The 22,337-nt window shown below is 41.5% G+C and overlaps 1 protein-coding gene across 1 annotated transcript in view; it reads right to left on the bottom strand.

Annotated features, from left to right (window-relative positions):
• Positions 1-22,337, bottom strand: part of Afg1l (AFG1 like ATPase) — a 160,620-nt gene that overhangs the window by 60,043 nt on the left and 78,240 nt on the right. The window lies entirely within an intron of this gene.

Below are 22,337 nucleotides of genomic sequence, written 5' to 3'. Positions count from 1 at the left end.
CTTTGCAGAGAGAAATGCTCCAGAGAACTTCTCATGGCGCTCTGGCTGAGCCTTGCCACTCCTGCCACTCAGGCTGCTTCGGCCTTGCTGTTTCTACTGAGTTGTGCTGCTGCTGCTGCTGCTGCTGCTGCTGTTGTTTGCTGTTTGCTGTTGGCTATTTGCTGTTTGCTGTTGGCTATTAGCTGCTTGCTGGTCTTCTGGTATCCTGACAAAGACTCGGGATTGCCCAAAGGAACTACATCTAAAGAGGTCCACAACCCCTTTTTTTTAAACTAACCTTCTTTCTCCCCTACCTCTGGTCCATCCATGGGTTGGCAGGGAGGTAGAGGTGTTTAAGAGCCCTAAATAAAGCAGCTCTTCGAAAAATCTAAGCCTACAACTTCAAGTCTGCTAAGACTATGGGACTTTTGAAGCTGGATTGAAGCCATTTTGCACTGTGAGAGAGCTCTGACCCTTGTGGGTTCCAGGTGTGGGATGTGGTGATTCAAATATGCAGCATCTCCTTCCAACTCATGCTTTGAGTGCTTGGCACCCACCTTATAGCAGTTTGGAAGGCTGGGGAGCCTCTAGAAAGTGATGTCACTAGGAGTGGGCTCTTGAAAAGTGGTTCAAGCCTTGTTTTGTTTCCTGGTTTATCATTGGGACTTTCTGTCAAGAAGAACTGAAATTCCTCTGAAACCATGAGCCAAAATAAACCCTCCCTCCTGTAAGTTGCTTCTGTCAGATATCTGGTCTGCCTCGGACTTTCTCTTGTTTAAATTTATATAAAACAACAAGGAAAACGCCATCCTTTAAGTGGCAACAAAGGACATACAGCACCTGGGTTGGCAGGAACTATCTGAATGAACAAAAGAGGAACAGTGCACTGATGAAGCCGGAGCAGTGGATCATGGGAGCTTGGTCAAGCCACCAGGAACGTGAACACAAGGGGCAGACAGGGCCTTGGTAACGAGCTACTGGGCTGGTACAGAAAGGGATTCCAACAACTCAAACACCAGGAGTCTCCCTTACAGAGCTGGGTTGTGAGCACCACCAAGGTGTCCAAACATCAAATCGTCTCCTGAAGCAATGAGTTTTTACACATGTCACTAAAAATATTCTCAAAGTAGCCAAGCCTGGGATATCTGATCAGATTCCATGTGTAGCACGGAAACCTGCACACACAGAAGTGGGGTCTCTTTTTTGTCAGAACTCTGAAGTGGGCTTGGACTTCAGACACCACCACCGCCACCATCCATAGAAGGAAGAGAAACGCCAGCCAGGAGCAACCCTGTCGTCTGCAGGAGGCCTTGCTTGGAATATTAACGATTTACTTTGTCTCTCTTCAACCTTAGATAAACTGACTTCCTTTTTAATATTTAGAAGGCTAGAGGGATGGCTCAACAGACAAGAGCACTCACTTGCTCTTGTGGAGGCCCCAGATTCAGTTGCCAGCACCTACATGGGAGCTCACAACCTTTATCCAGTCCCAGGGAATCTGACACTCTCTTCTGGTCTCTGAGGGTGCTACATGCATGTGGTGCACTTAAATTCATGTAAGCAAAACATCATAAAAAAAAAAAAAGTAAAATTTAAAAATATTTGGACTCTGGTGGGAGAGATGGCTCAGTGGTTAAGGGCACTGTCTGCTCTTCCAGAAGACCTGCGTTCAAATCCCAGCACCCACATGGCAGCTCACAATTGTCTGTAACTCCAAGATCTGATGCTCTCACATAGACAGACAGATGTAGGCAAAACACCAATGCACATAAAATAAAGGTAAGTAATTTTTAAAAATTTATTTGAAAATATCTGGACTCATAAAATAAATTATCTATCAGCTTTAAAATATCAGTGAGGAACTGCAGAAAACCTGAATCAACTATTTAAGACCTTGAGTACCATTTAAGGCCATTTCAGTTTCCCAGGCTAAGTTGGTGATCTAATCAGAAGTGAGAAAACTTCTTTTTACGTCACTACACTGCCGCAGTCTTACTTTAAGTGATTGATTGATTGACTGACTGAGTGATTATGTCAGTAATTTGGGTGAACATGAAATCATATATCAGTGATTTTTAATAAGTATATTTTGTCTTTATTTATAAAACTAGCTTAGAAAGCAATAGGTTTCTAAATGGGATTTTCATACATATTGCATTTGGTTGATTCTTCCCTCATTGGCGTTTAATCCCCAATGTGAACTTATTAAAAGGTGGGAAATTAGCCCCACTAGGATCTAGAGGTGAAGCTTTTAGAAGGCGATTATGATTCGCATATGTCCCAAGAGTGGAGCATCCATGACTGAACACTGACATCAGAAGACACACATATGTGCACTATGTATGCAAGCATGCCACTAGTCTCTGGCTATGTAATACCTACACGACCTCAGAGTACAGCACCAAAAAGACCCTCAGCAAATGTTGCCCAGACGCCTAGGTCCAGAGCCATGGACCAAAACAAAACTTTCCTTCAATTAAAAATAGCATATGGTCTTTTGTAACTAGCAATAGGGAAGGGACTAACGTGTACACCATTCAAGTTACTTATAGCGCGGGTAGAAAGCAAAACAAAGACTTGGCAGGTTAATACGAAGAGCTGTTTCTGCTCATCAGAAAGGTGGAAGCGGTCGAAGGGAAAGACACACAGAGCTCATGTGTTCCTTTTTGTAAGGCATCCCACTCCCATTTATCCCAGAAGATGTCTCGCTGACATCACAGAACCATGGCTATGTTGATAACATCATCACAGAAGAGTCAAAATAACAATAACTGCAATCATTTCGTCAGGAGTTAGTGTATGAACCGGCACAATGGCTCAGCAGGTAGAGACGCCTTGCCTTCATGTCTGATGCCCTGAGTTTGATGGCCAAGTCCCACATGATGGGAAAAGAAAACAGACTCCTACACGTTGCCTCTGACTTCCGCATTTGTGGCATAGCACGAACTCCCAAAATAATCAAGTAAATTCCTTTCAAATCTTTTTTTCCCCCAGAATTGGAAGAAGTTAAATTTATGGGCTGGTAAGATGACTCAATGGGTAAAACTTCTTGTCACAGCCTTAGGACCTGAATTTAATTTCAGAGAGCTGTATGGTGGGAGGACAGACCCAGTTCCTCCATGCTATCCTCTGACCTCTACATGTGCTGCAGCATGCATGTGCACACACACTCGCGCAGTGCACACATGCACAAGTACACACACACACACACATGCCCATGCCCACACACACAGACACACACACACACAGGCACACACAGACACACACACACACACACATGCCCATGCCCACACACACACACACACACACACACACAGGCACACACACACACACACACACACACACACACACACACACACACACGCCCATGCACACACATATGGTTTGGTGGAAGGAACTCTCAATGAGGAACAGTCTGGATCCTAACCTCATTCTGCTCCTAGCTGGGCGATCATAAGGATGATGGCAGCAGACAGATGCTAGTTGCCCATGGTCTATAATAAGGTCGTAGGAGAAGCAAAGTCCCTCCAAGATCTGAAACCCTGTGAGAACACATTGGCAAAGCATTTTTCTGTCCTGGTTCTTATTAGCACAGACCAGCAAGGTATGACTTTAAGGCCCAATGTGTGGCCAAGGCTATCCCAAGTACTCTCCCAGTTACTGTAGTTTATTTCCAAGGACACTCCAAATCACAGGCTACTTAGCCCACATACACCTCACCTGGCAGTCAGTCTTCCATACACAATTAGGAATTCCCATGTTTAATGGGCTTTTTTACCTAGAACACCATCCATCCTTGTCACCTTCTTCTCAAAAAGAGCAGCCATGTATGCTTCATTCTGTATTTCTCAGTTTTCTCTATTTCTAACTTACTTAGCTCTAGGTCAAGTAACTTCTCGCAAAAACATCATCATCATCATCATCATCATTATTATTATTTAGCTTATTTTCCTGTGCTCCTCTACTTCTCCCCTTTAAGTCTTATCCATTTTTCATAAGGAAATCTTCACTCCTTTCCAACTGTAGTAGCATTACCCAGACTAAGGGTATGACCTGGTAAAAAGATACAAACAAAAGACGGGAAGACTCTTGAGCTATCACTCATCCTCTGAAAACACCCAAATCCACCCAGAGCTCACTCAGTTCCCATGCCTGTCACTCATTCTCCACAGTCACCAGTGCTACAGAGGGAGGACAATTCTTTTGAATTTTGAGATTTTTATTTACTGCACTGTATTTTACACCACTGAACAGTTACCATCACTGCTCTCTCTGTAGTATAGTACTTTTCCTATATGATAGTCATTTGTTGGGCTTTTCTTTTCTTTTCTTCACTATAAAATCCTAATTTTCTTGGGCTGCAGAGATGGCTCAGAGGTTAAGGGCACTGACTGCTCTTCCAGAGGTCCTGAGTTCAATTCCCAGCAACCACATGGTGGCTCACAACCATCTATAATGAGATCAGATGCCCTCTTCTGGCCTGCAGGGGTACATGCACGCAGAGCACTGTATACATAATAATAAATAATTTTTTTAATCTTAATTTTCTTAATGGCAGGATTTATATATCAGTAACACTAGCACCTCCAGTGACCAAGCAGCTAATCAGTGCCTCCTGAGGTGAAAATAGTACTTTCTTTTACTTCACAAGGTCTATACTATTTGCTATGCAAGGCAGTAAGACTTCTTCAGACTGGCTAGTTTGGAACTTTAGCACCACATTTAAAACACTGTGCAGAAAATAAATACATCACAGAGGAAAGAAGAAGAAGAGGAAAAAGAGGAGGAGGAGGAGGAGGAGGAGAAGGAAGAAGAAGAGGAAAAAGAGAGAAAGAAAGAAATTATGGTAAACTTTGAAGCTTGATTTTAAAAATGTATGGAATTAGAAGGGCCTGCATGCTCTTGTAGTCCAATCTCATCACTTGCAGGTGAAAAAAATTTTTTTTCAAGATTTAATGGTTTGCTCCAGTCAGTGACAGAACCAACCTAACAAAGATGGCTTTCTCTTAAAATAAAATGTATTAATTCTTTGAGAACTGCATGCAATGCATTTAGATCATATTCATCCCCCCATTAGTCCTCCAACGTCCCCCAGAGCCCTCACCCTCCCTCCCAACTGTAGGCCTCTTTCTTTCTTTCTTTCTTTCTTTCTTTCTTTCTTTCTTTTTTCTTTCTTTCTTTCTCTCTTTTCCTTGGTGTTTGGGGACAGGGGTTTTCTGTGTAGCCTTGGCTGTCCTAGACTCACTTTGTAGACCATGTGGCCTCAAAATCACAGAGATCTGCCTGCCTCTGCCTCCCGAGTGCTGGGATTACAGGCCTGCACCACTATAACCGCTCTGTATGCCTTTTTTATAATGATCATCAAGTCCAATTTAAAGAGCCCTTAGCAACCTCTTGGTTTATCTGTCATACAGAAACTACACAAATATGTGGGATAACTGGAATGGCACACACACACACACACATCTAACACATATATGTATATAGGTGTGTTATATATATTTATATCTAAAAACTACATTGGGTTGTAAAGAATGTTTAAAGTTACTTTAGATATTATGAAAGAGTTTAACCAGATAGCCAAATCTTACTAATATATGCATCCTACCAAGCATTATAGGCTAAAGAATAAAATACATAGATCCCCACACATCTTTAAAGACTGTGACAAAATCCTTTTTTAATAAAAGCAGAAAGGAAATTAAACATTAGCTACTGATGGTGAGTATATATTCTAATGATGCATTAGGAGGTCCTTCCTATGCATTCTAACTTATAGGCCAATGCATAGTTCGGCTTTTGCTGTATATATATATATATATATATATATATATATTGGGACAACACTGTCTCAGTAGCCTATGCATAATACATGAGACCAACTTAAAAATGGGGAATGTAGGCACAGAAACAGTCAACTGCAAAAGAACACACAAAGTACTTTGTGCCAAGCACCTCTAGTACAATTATGGTTTTGACAGAGAAAAACAAATGTCTTAGGTATCTGGGGCCTGAGGAACTTGGCCAAACTATTGTTCGCTGTGCACAGTTTGTGTCTTCGTGCTCAGATGTTGTTGAAACAGCAGACTTAAAAGAAATAATGTCAATGAATCCTACCAAGCACTATACGTGACCTCTGGGGTAATTAGCAATCATTCAAAAGCAACAAGACTAAAATGTTCTATTCTTTATTACTGTCAGCTCTTATCTTGATCAGCATTTTAATAAAGATGGTTCGTTTCTAAGACAGTTTCATGAATCAGTCATAATTACATTCTGACATGCAGTGAATAGTAAAGCAAAACTAAATATCACTTCATCAACCTTTCTAACCTTTATGCAAGTATTAACTGTAAATAATTTTTACACAATCCTACAACAGGAAATCTGCATATTTCTTAGCTTTGTACGTACTTTACCCCAAATGAATTTCCTGTGACCTATACCTGAAAAACACAATCAGCCATAATTATCCAGTTTTGTGAGATGTTCAGGTGTTGCCTTTCAGAGTTCAAATCAACTTCAAGTATAAAAGGCTACTTTATTCTACAAATGGCACAATATGCAAAGTGGGTTAAGTAGCCAAAAGCATCTCAGAGCGCTGTGGCTTGAACAAAGTCTATTTGGAATCACAACGTCACAAGAAGGCTATCCTTAAGCAAAGTGACACTTACAAAAATTGATTCATAGATGACACACGGAGGAACAGATTGCTGATGACTAAATTACAACTAAAATATTTTGAAAGGAGAATACTAACTAGAATGCAATCTGGGTAGTTTTTTGTTTTTGTTTTTTTGTTTTTTTGTTTTTTTCTTCCATGCGATGCCAAACAGCTGATGGAAGTGGTTGGAAATATATCAGAAACAGGAGAATTACTTAGGGACACTGCTGTCTGAGTGACCTCAGTTTTTCCTTCACCCTTGCAGATGGGTTACTTTTGAGTTTTCTGGTGACTAATTTATTTTTGCTGAGGATTAATCTGAAAATATTTTGGACCATCAAAGTAAACATAAATCAACTACCAAAATAAATTAACACTGGGTTTCAGGTGACTTGGTTGCTTCTGATTGCTCAAAAATGTCATAATAAGTGCAGTGTTTTCTCAAGGACAAGCTCTTCTTTCCCAGGAGTGAAACAACACTTCACGGATCACTGCGGACACACAGCCAGGCTCTCAGATTTGTAGGTCACTCAAAAATAAAGAGTTTACAGTAAACATACTGAGTAATATTCTAACCAAACTGATGTCATTTAAAAACTTAAACACAGTGGCTAGTCACACAGTTTCATTTTACTTAGTGTCGTTCCAATTTTAAGATAAGTTCTTCGCAAACAACAGTCTAAAATTATTCCCTGTGTCGTTTCTTATCGCTGATAAAGCAGTCTAACTAGAATGTTACTGATTTGAAGGCAGAAAGATTCATCAAACCAGGAGGGACTGAAAACACAGAAATATGTTGTCCTCGGTGTGGTAAACTTTGTTTAATTTTTATACTTGGCTTTCCTGTGCACTGTCCCTTTCTTTCACTAGAGGTGCAAGCTAAGGAGTGGGGACTGGGGAGAAGTGTTGATTTAAAAAAATACAAAAAACAGATTCCCCAGAAAAAAAAAAAAAAAAACTGTGATTAAGATTTAAACAAAGCTAAAGATGGCTTCGCCTGAGCCCTGATGAGGTCCACTACCTCATTAGGGACAACTGAAAACTTGTGATGCATTTTTGTTTCAAGAGAATCCAAAAGTCCTTGGTGTAAAGGGGGCGGCGGGGGGGGGGGGGGGGGGGGGTGGTGCAGGGCCCATTCAGGCTTTCTGTACCACAACCATTATGTCAAAAGTATAAAACACTGCCTTCATGCTGCCAAGCCACAATGACTCTTCCTACATCAAAGGCTTTGCACCACGAGGGTTTTTTTTTCCTTCAAAATTTATTCAAGCTAAGGGCAGAGAGACAACGATTCATACACGCTAATTATGCCTAATTATCTATTCCCTTTTCTGACCAGCTCCGGCCAAGGCTAAGTGCTATCTGGATTTCTCACAACCTCCCTCTGCCCTGTCCATGCAGCTTCACAGTGAGGGCTTTGAAGAAAACAGTTGTGGCTTTTCAGAGTTTCCCTCAATATAGAGTTCAAGCAAATTAAATAATGATTCTGTTAGTTTTGACACGTTTGTGCGTTAAATATGAGGACCTCTTGGTTAATTTGGCAAATTCCTTGCAACTTCTCATGGGTACAATCATAGTAACACCCTCCTTTATAGGGGCGTCTCCTCGTGTTTTCTTTTCATGATCTAAATGAAATGTTTATTGGATTAAAGTTCTTCTCTGCAGACCTCCATGGTGGCCTGTGACAAAGAGCTTAAAAGTTCTTTTAATTGGCTTGAGTTTTAAGGGAAGGAGAAAGGGAGAATTCTATTTCACATTACATCACTAGCCAAGAAAATTGCCATGTGTAATTAAACTAATTTATCTCACGATTCAAAGAAGCCACTAATTCATATTTAAGACACACTTCCTTTAAAGCATTTTTTGTCACCAGAGAACTGATTTCTTATAATTAAACTGAAAATAACTATTTATTGAAAGACAAGAATTCAAGTCCTAAACTATATTATTTTCATGTAAGACACAGCTGCTTGTATTTCAGTTAAAAATAAGTATATAGCTAATATATTTTATAGACAATCTTTTTCATTTTACAAGACAGAAAAAATATTTTTTAAAAGCATACACCCCAAATTACTTTCCTATAGGCTGTCTGATACAAAGAATTCATCTGGGAATAAAGATAGATAAGAATTACACCTTAAAATTATATCACAACAATTTTTAATTTTTAATCATGTTTATCCATTTCAAGAACACAAAACAAAAACACTATTATCAATGAAGTTTAATCCTTGTTGCTCTCAATATATTTTTCCAGTAATTTTAAGTAGATTTTTCTCAAGCATACGACAACATGTTGGGTAGATTTCCTTACTTTACCTAGGTCTAAGAGTCCCTAATCACAGAAATGCATTACACATCAAATGATCATTTTTTGTCTCATAAGACATCAAACACCCGATAGGATTCAAATGAACTCTGGTAGTTTGTGGGAAGCCAGCTTCTCTTGATCCAGGAGTCTGATCTACAACTTCTGCTCTCCTTCACTTCTCTGGGTCTTAAGGATTAAAAGGGCAGCCCTAGGTAAAGATGACGTCACGCTAACCTAGGGCCCCATCCCTGTAAGGTTGAGTCAGGTGACAGCGGTGGAGGTCAGTTAGGTAGACACTAACCTCTACACTAATTCTGATGCTTTAACACACTGAGAACGCCTGTGACAAGTCACCAGAAACACACTGGCAAACTCATCTCAGCAGCTATGAAAACCGTGGCAGGACAAAGTGCAAGATCCACTTTTTCAGCAGCTCGAAGACCCCAGTGCCGGTACTGGATGGAAGATGAAGGCCGCGATGTTTTGTCTGCAGGCATAAACAACTACTCTAAAGTTTGCAGCTGAAGACCACCACACGAGAACACTCTCTGAGTGTTCACTAACAGGTTAAGAGTCCTCTGGATACGATTCTCAGGAAACACGATAATAGTCTATCATATTGCCTTTTTAACATTTTTGATCAAGAAAACCTAACAGTCCAGAAATATAACCAAGTAGGAGCTATGCAGCCATTCCTGAATATTAAATAGCACAAACTTAGTAACAATGAACCGGTTGCTCTCTTCTATTATTAAGCATTTATAGACATTGCATATTTAAAATCAACTCATGCTAAACCAAATCATAGTAAAATGTTTCCAAATGAGCAACATTTTGTCAGAAATGAGAAATTCCTAAGAGCTAATGCTAGGACCTTTTTACTGTTCTCTAACTCTATTTTCTGAATAGTATTAACAAATGAGAAAATTATACTGTAGAATGCTCTGTGGGGTTGTACCAGGGCCTGGGTTTGAGTTCCAAGACTGCAAATAAATAGTATGCATGTAGACATTGCATGCGTACATACATATACGAATGTAAATGACATTTTCACTTGATTCTAACAAAGACTATGTATGTATGTATGTATGCATGCATGTATATACGTATCTATGAACATGACATTTTCACTTGGTTTTAGCATAGCCAATACTTTCGAGTTACCAAATTAGCGGGAATCGACCCTGGCCACCCTCTAGGCTGCTGGCCCACCAAGTTCCCCGTTTCTATCAACCACTTATCCAGCTTTTGAAGTAACGCTTTCTCTGAAAGCTACTACTGAATCTACCCTAGCAGGGGGTTTCTGTCCAGCGAACAAGTAACATTTTACAGAAAGGATGTGCTGTTTACACATACTGTCCTCACGAGCTTCGTCAGTGAGGAGCCATACCCTGTCTGGAAAAAGGCAGCAAGGCTAGGCTCTCAAGTCCATTCGTCTCTGCTACAGGGACTCAACTCTGTTGTTATAGTGTGAAAAGAGCTATAGACAACATATTTTTTTTAAAAAAACACCAAAACAAAACAATACGAACATGAAGTTCTTCAATAAAGCTTTATTCACAAAAGTGGGCAGCAGGCTAGATTTGTTTACTACCTACATATGCTGGCTTTGATACAGATTATGATGTCTCTGTAAGATACTGCAGTGTAGAGGCCGAGACAGAGACATCTTACTGTAAGGGATGATCCTGTGCAGAGGCCAGCAAAGGCTTCAGCAATTTTGTTAGTACAATTATACCCTTAGACAGTTTTAAACTTTTAAACTATTATTCCTTAGAAGAATTACTGAAATTTTGCAAATATCACAACAAAAAATACCACATTGCATCATATGGTCAGCAGCGACTTTCAAACTGCAAACTTTAATTGTTACTGTATTAATCATCGTTTTGTATAAGAGCAAGAAGTGCTGCCCACATGGTCCTTTTTTTTTTTTTTTTTTTTTTCGCGTGCACCAAATACATCTTGCTTTTATTTGGAGGCAGAGAGGGGGCAATCTAAGTTTTATACAAATTCTCAAAGCCTCAGTAAGTGGATGAATAGTAATGATTAGCTCATAAAGTATTAATGAACTTAATTATTGATCACATTTTAAATTTACACTCTTCACAGTTCCGTCCTTTTCATACATCCTTCCTCTTTGAGCAACGCCTTTCTGCTTTCCCTGGTAACTTCTGACTTCTGTAAGGCTTGGGGCATCATATGCTCTCTGGGAAACTCCGGCATGCGCCAGGGTCTCTGGGAAACCCCTCCGGCATGCGCCAGGGTCTCTGGGAAACCCCTCCGGCATGCGCCAGGGTCTCTGCTCAAGCCGCTCATTCAGGCCAAGGCCTCTCTTTGCCTCGTACTTCAGCATCTCGTACTTAATTCAATTACAGAAGTGCTCACATGACATGATAAAAATGTTATTGCCTGAAATGTTTAATCAGATTCAATTCAACTACCACCAATTATTTTACTGTAATATCTCTATTTATAAGTTATTCATTTTGACTGGTGGTATGAAATCTCAAAAAGTAATTTGCTCAGGAAATTTTATAAAGACTGTAATTCCTACATTACCATACATCCAAAAGTACCTATTTGTGGAGTTTTTAATTTAAGTCACTCTGAAATGTATCAGGGATTCACTTACCTGTTCACTGGATTATTGAGAGGGGCAGGGTCACACTATGTCGTCCAGGCTAGCTTTGAACATTCAATCTAGTGCCTTAGGCTCCCGAGTTCCAGGTTTACAGAAGTATGTTACCTCACTTGGCATATCTGGGGGTTTATATATACACAATGACCCAACACATAAAATGAAATAAAAGAATATGTGGGGGGGGGTTGCTTGAGTATATGTCTGTGCCTCACCTCTGTGCAGCACCCCTGGAAGGCAGAAGAAGACACTGGATGCCCTGAAACTGGCGTTCCAGACAGTTGTTAGCTGCCACGTGGGAGCTGGGAATCAAACACAAGTCCTGAAGAGCCGTCAGGGCCCTTAGCCACTGTGTCACCTCTCCGGACATGACACTGAATTTTAACACAGTAAGAACGATTAAATTCTGCTATTACTGAATCTACCTGGCCCGGGCAGGTCTCAGATCAACTTGGGGTTTTCCCCATTAATTTCTTTTCTTGCTGCCTATTGAGTTTTTCTTTATCTTGGAGTTAAATTATATAACAGAAAAAATATATATATTATTCTTGGTGGAGTTAGACAAATATACAGTGAACATTCTTCCGGACTTTTCTATTTTATGAAACCTATTTTATACTCTATAGAAAAGATCTATTTTCTACTAGATCCTTAGCTCTTTTTTTTTTTTTTTTTTTTTCAGACATGTGAATGGTGACCAGTGACTCAGAAAGCTGAGTCAGGAGGACAATAAGTTTGAGTACACCATGAACAAAACAGCAAAACCTTTTCATGCACACTCACAAACACAGGCACAAGCACACGAATCGAATGAATGGTGACAGGTTCTACCTGTTTTCCGTATCTGGTGTCATCTCTGTAGAAGTTTTTACCTCAACAATTTTCTCTTTGCTTTTATTTCTGTCACCTCACTTTTCTTCTATCTTATATTAGATTCATCTCCTTTACTTTATTAGTAACATGGCTTCCCCCCACCCCACCCCCCGAGACAGGGTTTCTCTGTGTAGTCTTGGCTGTCCTGGACTCACTTTGTAGACCAGGTTGGCCTTGAACTCACAGCGATCTGCCTGCCTCTGCCTCCCGAATGCTGGGATTAAAGGCGTGCACCACCACACCTGGTGTAACATGACTTCTTTATTTCTCTGAAAATATTAAAAATTTTTCTCTTGTTTTCTGAGTTGGCACAATTACCATGTGTTTTGAGTAACAAGTAATTAGTCACGTCTTTCCTGCTCCTGAGCCTGCCTTCCTATAGGCCTTTTTGTTAAAAGAAAAGAAAAAAACTCTGTGTGTGTGTGGTGTGTGTGGGGGGGGGGGCAGACTTGCCACTGTGCATGCGTAGGTCAGGGAACAACTCTATGTGGCCCTTTCTCTCCTTCCACATTTGCGTGGTCCTGAGGATTGAACCTGGGTCTCTGGCTTGGACAAGCGCCTTTAACCTCTCAGTCATCTCTCCTGCAGCTCTTTGAATGAGTCCTCCAGGAGGCATGTGGTAGACACACTGAGGACTTTAGGAGGTGGTGGCAGCGTGAGCACGCTGTCTCAGGGACTGACTGATGCTGCTGTCAAGACAGCTTAGCAATTGAGTGCATCCCTCCACATTTCTCCCTCGCACATGGATATGTGCTCCCCCAACACACCCCATCCCCACCTTCTGCCATGAGTGGATGCAGCATGAGGGCCCACTAGATCCACAACTAGTGGCTTCTGTGATCATGGGATTTCTGGTCTCCAGGGCGTCAAGAACTGATCTGTGTTCTTTACAACCCACCCCCAGTTGCTGGTACCGTCCTAGCATCCCAAACTGGACAGACACCTGCCGTTACATTTACTTTTAAGGTGGTCCTGTACAATTCATTTTGATTTTTGTTAATACTTCAACTTTCAATATGAGAGTCCTATATAGATCTGCTGATTTCCTGAAAACGATGAACCCATATGATCTTTTAAATTTTTTTCTATTGGAATAATAATATATGATCATTTCAGACAACCTGGAAATAGCTAAAATAGAACATTTAAGTCACTGTAAATATTACTCAGGTAGGCACAATTTCAATTACTACTTAAGATGCTTCCTTGCAATGTGTCTCTCAGTGTGTGCACTGCGGTCTGACTTTCATGGTGATGGGCAATCTCTTGCATTATGCTGTGCTCTCTGCGTGTACACTGCGGTCTGACTTTCATGACGATGGGCAATCTCTTGCATTATGCTGTCCTAATAGCTTTGTGGAACTTTAGAAAATCACAGCCCAAGTGATTACATTACGTCCTCTCGTGTGAGCAAACCCATCATTTACCTCACTGCTCCTCTGAACATGTGAGATAAAGTGGGAACAGAAAACTTGGAGCTTATTGCTGCTTTTAATAGTTTCCATAGTTATACTTTTCTATGTCTATGGTAAAACATAAAAGATCCTCAGCTAGTAGGGAAAACCTTTTTTGTTTATTATGAACAGTCAAGGTGTTCTGAGTGTTGGCTGAGCACAGAGGCCCTGGGTGCGCCCCTAGCAAGAAGGAGGAAAAGAGAGGAGAGCAAGCTGAGACTCCATCTTGGACTGCAAAGACAATGGAGAGACGTTGCACTGGGAATGGTCCATGGCTCTGGAACCTCAAAGCCCACACCCCTAGTGACATATGTTCTCCAGCAAGGCCATAACTCCTTAACCTACCCAAACAGCTCTGTCAACTGGCAACCAAATACTCAAATATCTGAGTCTATGCAGGACATTCTCACTTCAACCACCTCGCTTTACTCCCTGGTCTCTATAGGCTCATGGCTCTGTCATGACAACACATCTAGTCCAAATCCCTAAGTCCTCAGAGTCTTGCAGGCTCAACACTATCTAGAAGGCCCAAATCTTTTGAGACACAAGGTTATCACTTAACTGTAATACTCTACAAAATTAAGAATAATCAAATTTTATACTTCCAACACATAATGGCTCAAAATATTCATACCCCATTCCTGGTACCAAATTCTGCATTAGTTACTTTTTCATTGCTGTGATAAAACGCCACGACCACGGCAACTTACAGAATAAAAAGGTTATTTGGGCTTACATTTCCTGAGGGTTAGGTCCAGAACGGCAGGAATTGCATGGCAGCAGGCTGGGAGAGGATGCTGAGGGCGCACATCTCAGACCACAAGCACAGAACAGAAAGAGTGCACTGGGAATAGTGCTAGGCTTTGAAGTTTCAGTGACAACATCATCCAACAAGGCCACGCCCAAGCCTTCCCAAACAGTGCTACCAACTTGGAACCAAGTATTCAAGTGCCTGAGACTACGGTGCCAGCACATTCAAACCACCACAAACGTTACATCGTATAACTGCGTAGGATACATGACTTAACAAAGAACAAGTCACCCAAAACGGGGAAATATATACGCACTCTAAACAGCCAGAGTCAACAAACATTCTCTGAACACCGACGGGCTCACCTGAGAGCCTGGAGTCTCAGTGAGTCATTCCTGGAAGTAATGGAATAGACCCAGGTACAGACATCTTAACACAACTTAAAAACAACCCTCAAAAACAGTGGTTTTTGCCTTCAGCCCAGCATTTTGAAGGCAGAGGCAGTCAAGTCTCTGTGAGTTCGAAACCAGGCTTGTCTCCAGAGTAAGTTCCAGGACAGCTAGAGCTACACAGTAAAACAAAACTCTCAAAGGAATCAAGCTTAACTGCAGGAAATTTAGCCACTGCCAAAAAACAAAACAAAACAAAACCAACAACAACAAAAAACAAAAACAAAAAAAAATCCTTGGCACATTTAAAGGAAATAAAAGACTCAATGCAATGATCACTATGTCTAGAATCCAATCTAAATTACCAGATATGGTGGGGTGGGAGGTGAGCAAACCAACAACCAGAAATAACTGAGATGGTAGACTTTGCATATGAAGCCATTTAATAAGGCGACAGCCACTTTCGGGGATGTGAAGATGTGTAAATTCAAGCCCTGAAAATTATTTATGGAACAAATATTAGAAGTCTCTGATAAGCATCAAAATGGAAAAACACCGTAATGAGCAGCAGGCTGACTTTTCTCTCCCCACAGGCCTGCATATCACCTTCGCACTATGAAAGCCAGCTGGCAGGGTGAAGCCTCCAGCTCCGCGCCAGCTTGGCTTACGTTTTTTGTTTTTTGGTGTGCATGTGTGTATGTACATGTGTGTGTGCATGTGCGTGTGCATGTGTGTGTGTGTGCATTTACATTGATTGATTATGAGGAGTGGGGCAGGACGTGTGCTCTGTGTGTGCAGGTGTGCCATGGTACATATATAGTTGTCAGGAGACAACTTTCAGGACTCAGCTCTCTCCTTCCACCATGTGGGTTCCAGACTCGGGTCAATGACCTTACTCACTGACCTATCTATCAGGTCTTCACCATGTTATAAACATGTGTGTGTGTGTGTGTGTGTGTGTTAATAATATACGTGTATATGCACATAACATCCTGCTGAAACTCTCATGTGTGTGATGGAATGAACCAGAAGAAGTTCAACTCCCTCAAGATTGTCAGATGTGCCTCCAACACCAACTGCCTAGCCTCTGACTGAAGACGTCCATGGAACTTGTGACCATGGTCCACATCATTATGCCACCCAGAAGGCTGTAAGTGGCTCCCCCAGGGCACTGTGGCACAATAGCCATGGGGTTGGCCGGAAAATCATCTGGGAACCTACTGGCACTGACACAGCTGTGGGAAAGCTCAGCTCTGAACTGGCATGGCTCTCGGTGTGCCCACCCACAACGTACGATGGATCAGATGTGCATGAGGAGAAAGGGCTCAGGTGTGAGATAGCAACAAGCTGATTAAATAGACACTGAAATGCTCTGGGGTTGGGGGGGGGGGGCAGTATCCTGGGCTGCACTGAGGCTATGGCTTTCTATTTCATGTAACAGTGACCCCCCCCCCCACACTCTTCCACGTCTAATGCTGAGGCCGCAATGCTCCCTCCAACCACTCCATCAAGTTCATGTCCTGGTCTGACCATGGACTTGGCCACAGAAACAACCGTCGGCTGCATGGCCCATATGACCGCCGAGGAGTCCAACCTCTGGACCTTGAGCCCCACTGGGAGCATGCAGAAAGAAAAGGCCTCCAGCTACTTATACCTCTCTCCCCACCTCAGTCCCTCAACCCACTGATCGGCGCCCTCCTTGACACAATGACCACACTGGATTCCCCAGAGAAGAGAAGAGGATGCTGGTCCCACAATATCATATGGCACCACTAAAGTCTACCATGCTCCCTCAAAGGAGGAAAAGACATTCAGGGACGATGTGTGGTACTACATCAGCCTTAGTGGGATGATTACTGCTTTTTGGTTGTTTGCTTGTTTATTTTTAAAGAAAAGAAACAAGCATAGGAAAGTGTGGAGGCACTACAGCATTGCTGCTGGGAAGGTAAAGTGGTAGCCGACAGTTATAGAAAAGAGTATGCCCACTTCTCAAGTAAACTTAATATACAATTACCATATGCGACGGTTATTTTTCATCGTCACCTTGGCTGAATTTAGAATCACCATGGAAACACATCACAAGTATATCTATGAAGATGTCTCCAGAAAGTTTTAACCGAGCAACGAAGACTCAGCCTGGATGTGGACAGCACCATCCCTGGGGCTAGGTCCCAGACTGGACAGAGTGCCCTGCCTGAGTCCCAGCACTCCTGTCTCTTGCTTGCTGGCCTCACACTCCTGCGGCCACGCCTTCCCAGCCATGGTGTACTGTCTGCCTTTTTAAACTGCGAGTGAAAACCAATGTTGCCCTCCCTAGCTCCCTCCTGTCACAACAAGAACAAACATAACTGAAGTGCCTTATATTCCACACGTTCACTTCTGAGTGTAAACTCCAAAGAATGTGGATGTCCTGCTTGGCCTTCTGCCAACTTGACACAAACTATTTGTTTGGGAAGAGAACCCTCCATTGAGAAAAATGCCTATATCAGATTGGACCGAGAGCAGCAAGCCTGTACATTTTCTTGTTTTGTTTTGTTTTATTTTGTTTCTCTGTGTGACAGCCCTGGCTGACCTGGACTCACTTTGTAGCCCAGGCTGGTCTCAGACTCACAGAGATCTGCCTGCCTCTGCCTCCCAAGTGAGTGCTGGAATTAAAGGCCTGTGCCACCATTTTCTTAAGTGTTTGATATGCAAAGGACATGCCTGTAATCCCAGGCAGACAGATCTTTGTGAAGTCAGCTTAGTTTACAAAGTGAGTCCAGACAGCCAAGGCTACACATAGAAACCCTGTCTCAACTTCCGCCCCCAGAAAAAAAAAAAAAAAAGCAAAGGCCAAGCCCATTGTGGACAATGCCACTCCTAGGTAAAGGGTCCTGGGTGCTATAAGAAATAAGGGTAACAAGCGAGGAGGAGCAAGCCAGCAAGCAGCACTCCTTCCGGCTCAGCCTCAGCTGCTTCCTGACCCGACTTCCCTCAGTGATGGACTGTGATCAGAATGTGAAAGGCCAAGAAACTCTTTGCCACCTGAGTTGCTTTGAGTACGTATACCCTAACTTGGACTACAAGTATCTGCACACAAATGTAATAGTGGCTTTATTCACCCAGGCGTGGTGGCGCATGCCTTTAGTCCCAGCACTCAGGAGGCAGAGGCAAGAGGACAGCAAATTCAGGGCCAGCCTGGCTACACGGGGAGACACTGTCTTTAAGAACATAGGGAGAAAATGAAGACCAAAATGCTCGGGCCTGTGACAACATGGGTAGACCTCGAAAACACTTTCTGTGGGACTTCTTTTCTTTTGCATATATATACTTGTGTGTGGTGCACACACATGTGTGTATGTGCATGTGGAGGGACCAAGGTTAACACCAGCTGTCTTCCTCAATCACTCTCTACCTTATATGCTTACATAGGCAGAGACTCTAATTGGGCCAGGGATTTCCTGTTACAGCTCGTCTGGCTAACCAGCTTGCTCTGAGACTCTCTCTGCCTCCTGGTTCTGAGGGTTCATGCTCTGAGCCTCATGCTTGCTGGCAAGTGTTTTATACATACATGTCCTCAGTCCCTGGGTAACTTCTTTCACTCAAGTGCCATCTAGAAGTGTATGTCTTCATTTGCAAACAAGAACTCTAACAGCGTTCTGTAATGCAGCTGTTCACAGATGCCTAATTCATGGTGCTAAGAGATGGTTTTTATCTGATTCCTGTCGTTATGTTTATTGGTGAGACCTGTTCACACGGTTACGCTGGGTCCTTACAACTGTTTCCTCCATGGCTAAAGAAAGGCTTAGGAGAAGCATCTCCTCCTAAGAGAATCTGTTTCTCTTACGATTCTGACATTTGCCTTACACACCTGGTGCCCAAGTCCTACACGGCCTGCTGGCTTAAAATGATTAAACATCACTTGCCAATAGAACTTTCTAGAATCGTGGGGTGCTAAGACCACGGTATATGGCACATGCACATAGCCTGTAGAAACAGTGTTATTAGGTACTTTATATTTTTATCAGATAAATCTAATATGTCTGTCATTTCACCGATGCTACTGTCGACAGATTTTCTTCTCACACTAATCTGAGGTCTTCCTGGTATTTGGTAGGAATGTTTTTCAACTGAAACCTGGGGATATTTTTATAATCTCTCAGGAGACTTTGAATCTTATTTTAAATAGACGTTTATAGAAAATATGATTAAGATAAACCCGGACATGATGGTGCATGTCTTAATCCCAGCACTCAGACCTCTGATTTCAAGGCCAGCCTGGTCTACAAAGTTAGTTGCAGGATAGCCAGGGAAACACAGAGAACCCCTATCTAGAAAAGAAGAAAAAGAAAAAAATGCATAATATAGATGTATCACCATAAGCTACTGGCCTTAAACATCTCCACTCTGCTTCATCACCAGTTTCCATTCTAGACCTTTTTTTTTTGTTGTTGTTCTTTTTGGTTTTTCGAGACAGGGTTTCTCTATGCAGCCTTGACTGTCCTGGACTCGCTTTGTAGATCAGGCTGGCCTCGAACTCACAGTGATCCATCTGCCTCTGCCTCCCAAGTGCTGGGATTAAAGGCATGCACCACCACGCCCGGCTTCTAGACCCTTTCATAACCCAAATAGATACTCTGTACTCAGTAAACAGAATATCCATTCTTCTGGGGGCTCAGTGGTTAAGAGTTCTTGTTCTTACAAAGGATCTGAGTTCGATTCCCAGAACCCATATGGCAACACCTACAACTCCTGTTCCAGGATGCCCATAATACACAGACATACATGTGAGCAAGATACTCACACATATAAAATAAAATAGATGTCCATTATCCTTCCTTCCGTCCAACACATGGCCAATCTTAGTCTATTCTTGTTCGCTATAAATCTGTCTGTTTTAGGTAACATATGTAAACAAGTTACACATTATTGTGCTTTAAAAAATGTTTATTTTTGTTCCTGGCTTATTTTAATTTGCAAAGTGTTTTAAAGATTTGTTTATGTTATAGTCTGTATCAGAATTTCAATCCTTTTTATGGCAGAATACTATTCTAATATATCCATACAATTCCAATATATATGTATATGAATCCAATATATGTGTATACATTACTTTCTATTTATATAATTTTATATAGTTATACCATATTTGTTGATAAACCTCTAGCTTTTTAATCACATGTGATTCCCCATCATTCCTATTATCTAATGACCATACTATTGTTTATTAAGAGTTTGTGTAAATTCTTGTTATTTTTCAATACATCAAGCAATAAACTATAAGATTCTATGGTAAATTACAAATTCTGTTTATTAGGAAGGAACATAAAGGAAAATGTATCATAATATTCTTTTCCCTTAAAAAGTTCCAACTTTTTCTTTATTGAGCTAAGATTCTCTGTTATTTTTAATTTTATATCTTGACTTAGAAAGAGCATGTGTGTGTGCGTGCATGCATGTGTGTTTGTGCATGTGTGTGTTTGTGTGTGTGTACACATGTGCATGTAACTACACATATCATAGCATGTGTGTGGAGGTCAGAGAACAATTCTTGGGAGTGAGTTTTCTCCTGCCACCAGTGCCTCTGTGCATTTAGTCAGCACCTCTATGTGTTGTAGGCTGGTTTCTGCTATACATTTCTCTCAGCTGGGCCGAGATGAAAATTGAATGCTGTCATCTGTAAATAGGCAATTAAATATGAGGCCATCTTTACCTACAAAGAAGTCTTCATACACACAAACTTCCCTACTTTGCTTTCTCTTGCTTTTATAAAACACTGTTCAAAAGCATCTGAGGGAAGCTAAGGCAGGAGCCTGGAGGTGGGGACTGATGCTTACTGCCTTGCTTTCCAGCCTCGCTTTTTTCTATATCCCAGGCCCCACCTGCGTAGGAATGGTGCCACCCGTGGTGGCCCTGGCCTCTCATATCAACTAGCAATTAAGACAATGGCCCACAGGCATGTCGCCCAGCCCATCTGACGGAGCTGAGCTTCTGTTGAGCCTCCCTCATGCCAGTGACTCTAGTCTGTGTCAGGTTGACCAAACAAAGACAGGCAAGCTCCAGCAAAGCCAGCTCTGGCTTCCAGGCACGTGTTCTGTTCCAGAACCATGTTCTGTTCTATATGAGAAATCTTTCGAATGAACTGGACATTTTAGATATTTCTAATGCAATCTTTACTTTGATTTGGGCATGTAAGTTCATGCTCAATTTGAAATTATGGATTATTCATCTCTGGTGTTCTTCTCTCTTCAAAAAAAAATTAAGAGCAGGAAAGGAATAAGAATGGAATTCAATTGGCTAGTGTAGCCATCTCTTGCTGGTACTGTGTACTGAGTTATGATAATTACTGGCCAAAAAGGAATAAAAGGTTTAAGGAGCCCCCTCCCCCAAAGTATATAAACCAAGCTCTATGAGCCTCTTTTTCTGTAGCTTGTGTATTAGTGCCATATGAAGATACTATTTTGGGCACCCAGTTTTCTCCATTTCTGTTTGTATTTTGGTGTCTCTGGAGCCCATATTACTTTGGAGCACAGCGGAAACACTGCAAACCCACCTCTCCCCACGTGTGAAGCACGAATATCAAAGATATTATTGACAGTATGGGTCTTCTGAAAGCACTTTCCTCACATCTATAAATATCTCAGAGAAATTAAAATCCCTGGGAACCTAAAATCGGTCAAGGAAACAGATGTTTGAGTTCTTCTGGGTTAGTGCGGCACCAGCAGTGACCCAGCTGACGGGTTCCGTTAAAGAGGCTGACTGCACCGCTTAGAGTAGGCGAAGCTATTTCAGCTCTTCCTCCTCAGGAAGAATTTTTGAAGTTTAGTTTTTGTTAAATAAAACTTTATTCTTTTTCAAATATGTTGAGACGGACCAAGAATATTTATATACCTAAAATTAGATAAATTACATTTGGCACATAATTGTGCCTCATTTGGGAATTATATACTTTGCTTTCTGCTGTAAGTATTTATGTACATTTTACATTCTCAACTAGAGTATAAGACTTGAAGATAAAAAACCACCTATTTTGTAATTCTACTACCTACTATGACTAGTGTGGCACTTTGCACAGAATAGGTTTTTCCAGAAATATTGGTAGGCTATAGAATTAGTGAATAATCATGCAAGAATTACTTAAAAATTAACAGTAAAAAAGGAGGCTATTTTATTCTTAATGATATTGTAATGAAGACTATTTTAAACTCTATGCAGCAATGATACACACAAATATTTAAACTATTTATGTGCCTCAACTTGACATAATTTCATGATAACTTGATGGCAATCACA

The sequence above is a fragment of the Acomys russatus genome, chromosome 21 (assembly GCF_903995435.1).
Source record: "Acomys russatus chromosome 21, mAcoRus1.1, whole genome shotgun sequence".
NCBI classification, from domain to species: domain Eukaryota; kingdom Metazoa; phylum Chordata; class Mammalia; order Rodentia; family Muridae; genus Acomys; species Acomys russatus.
Note: the sequence above shows the minus strand (reverse complement) of the source record. Positions and strands in the feature narration are given on the sequence as shown.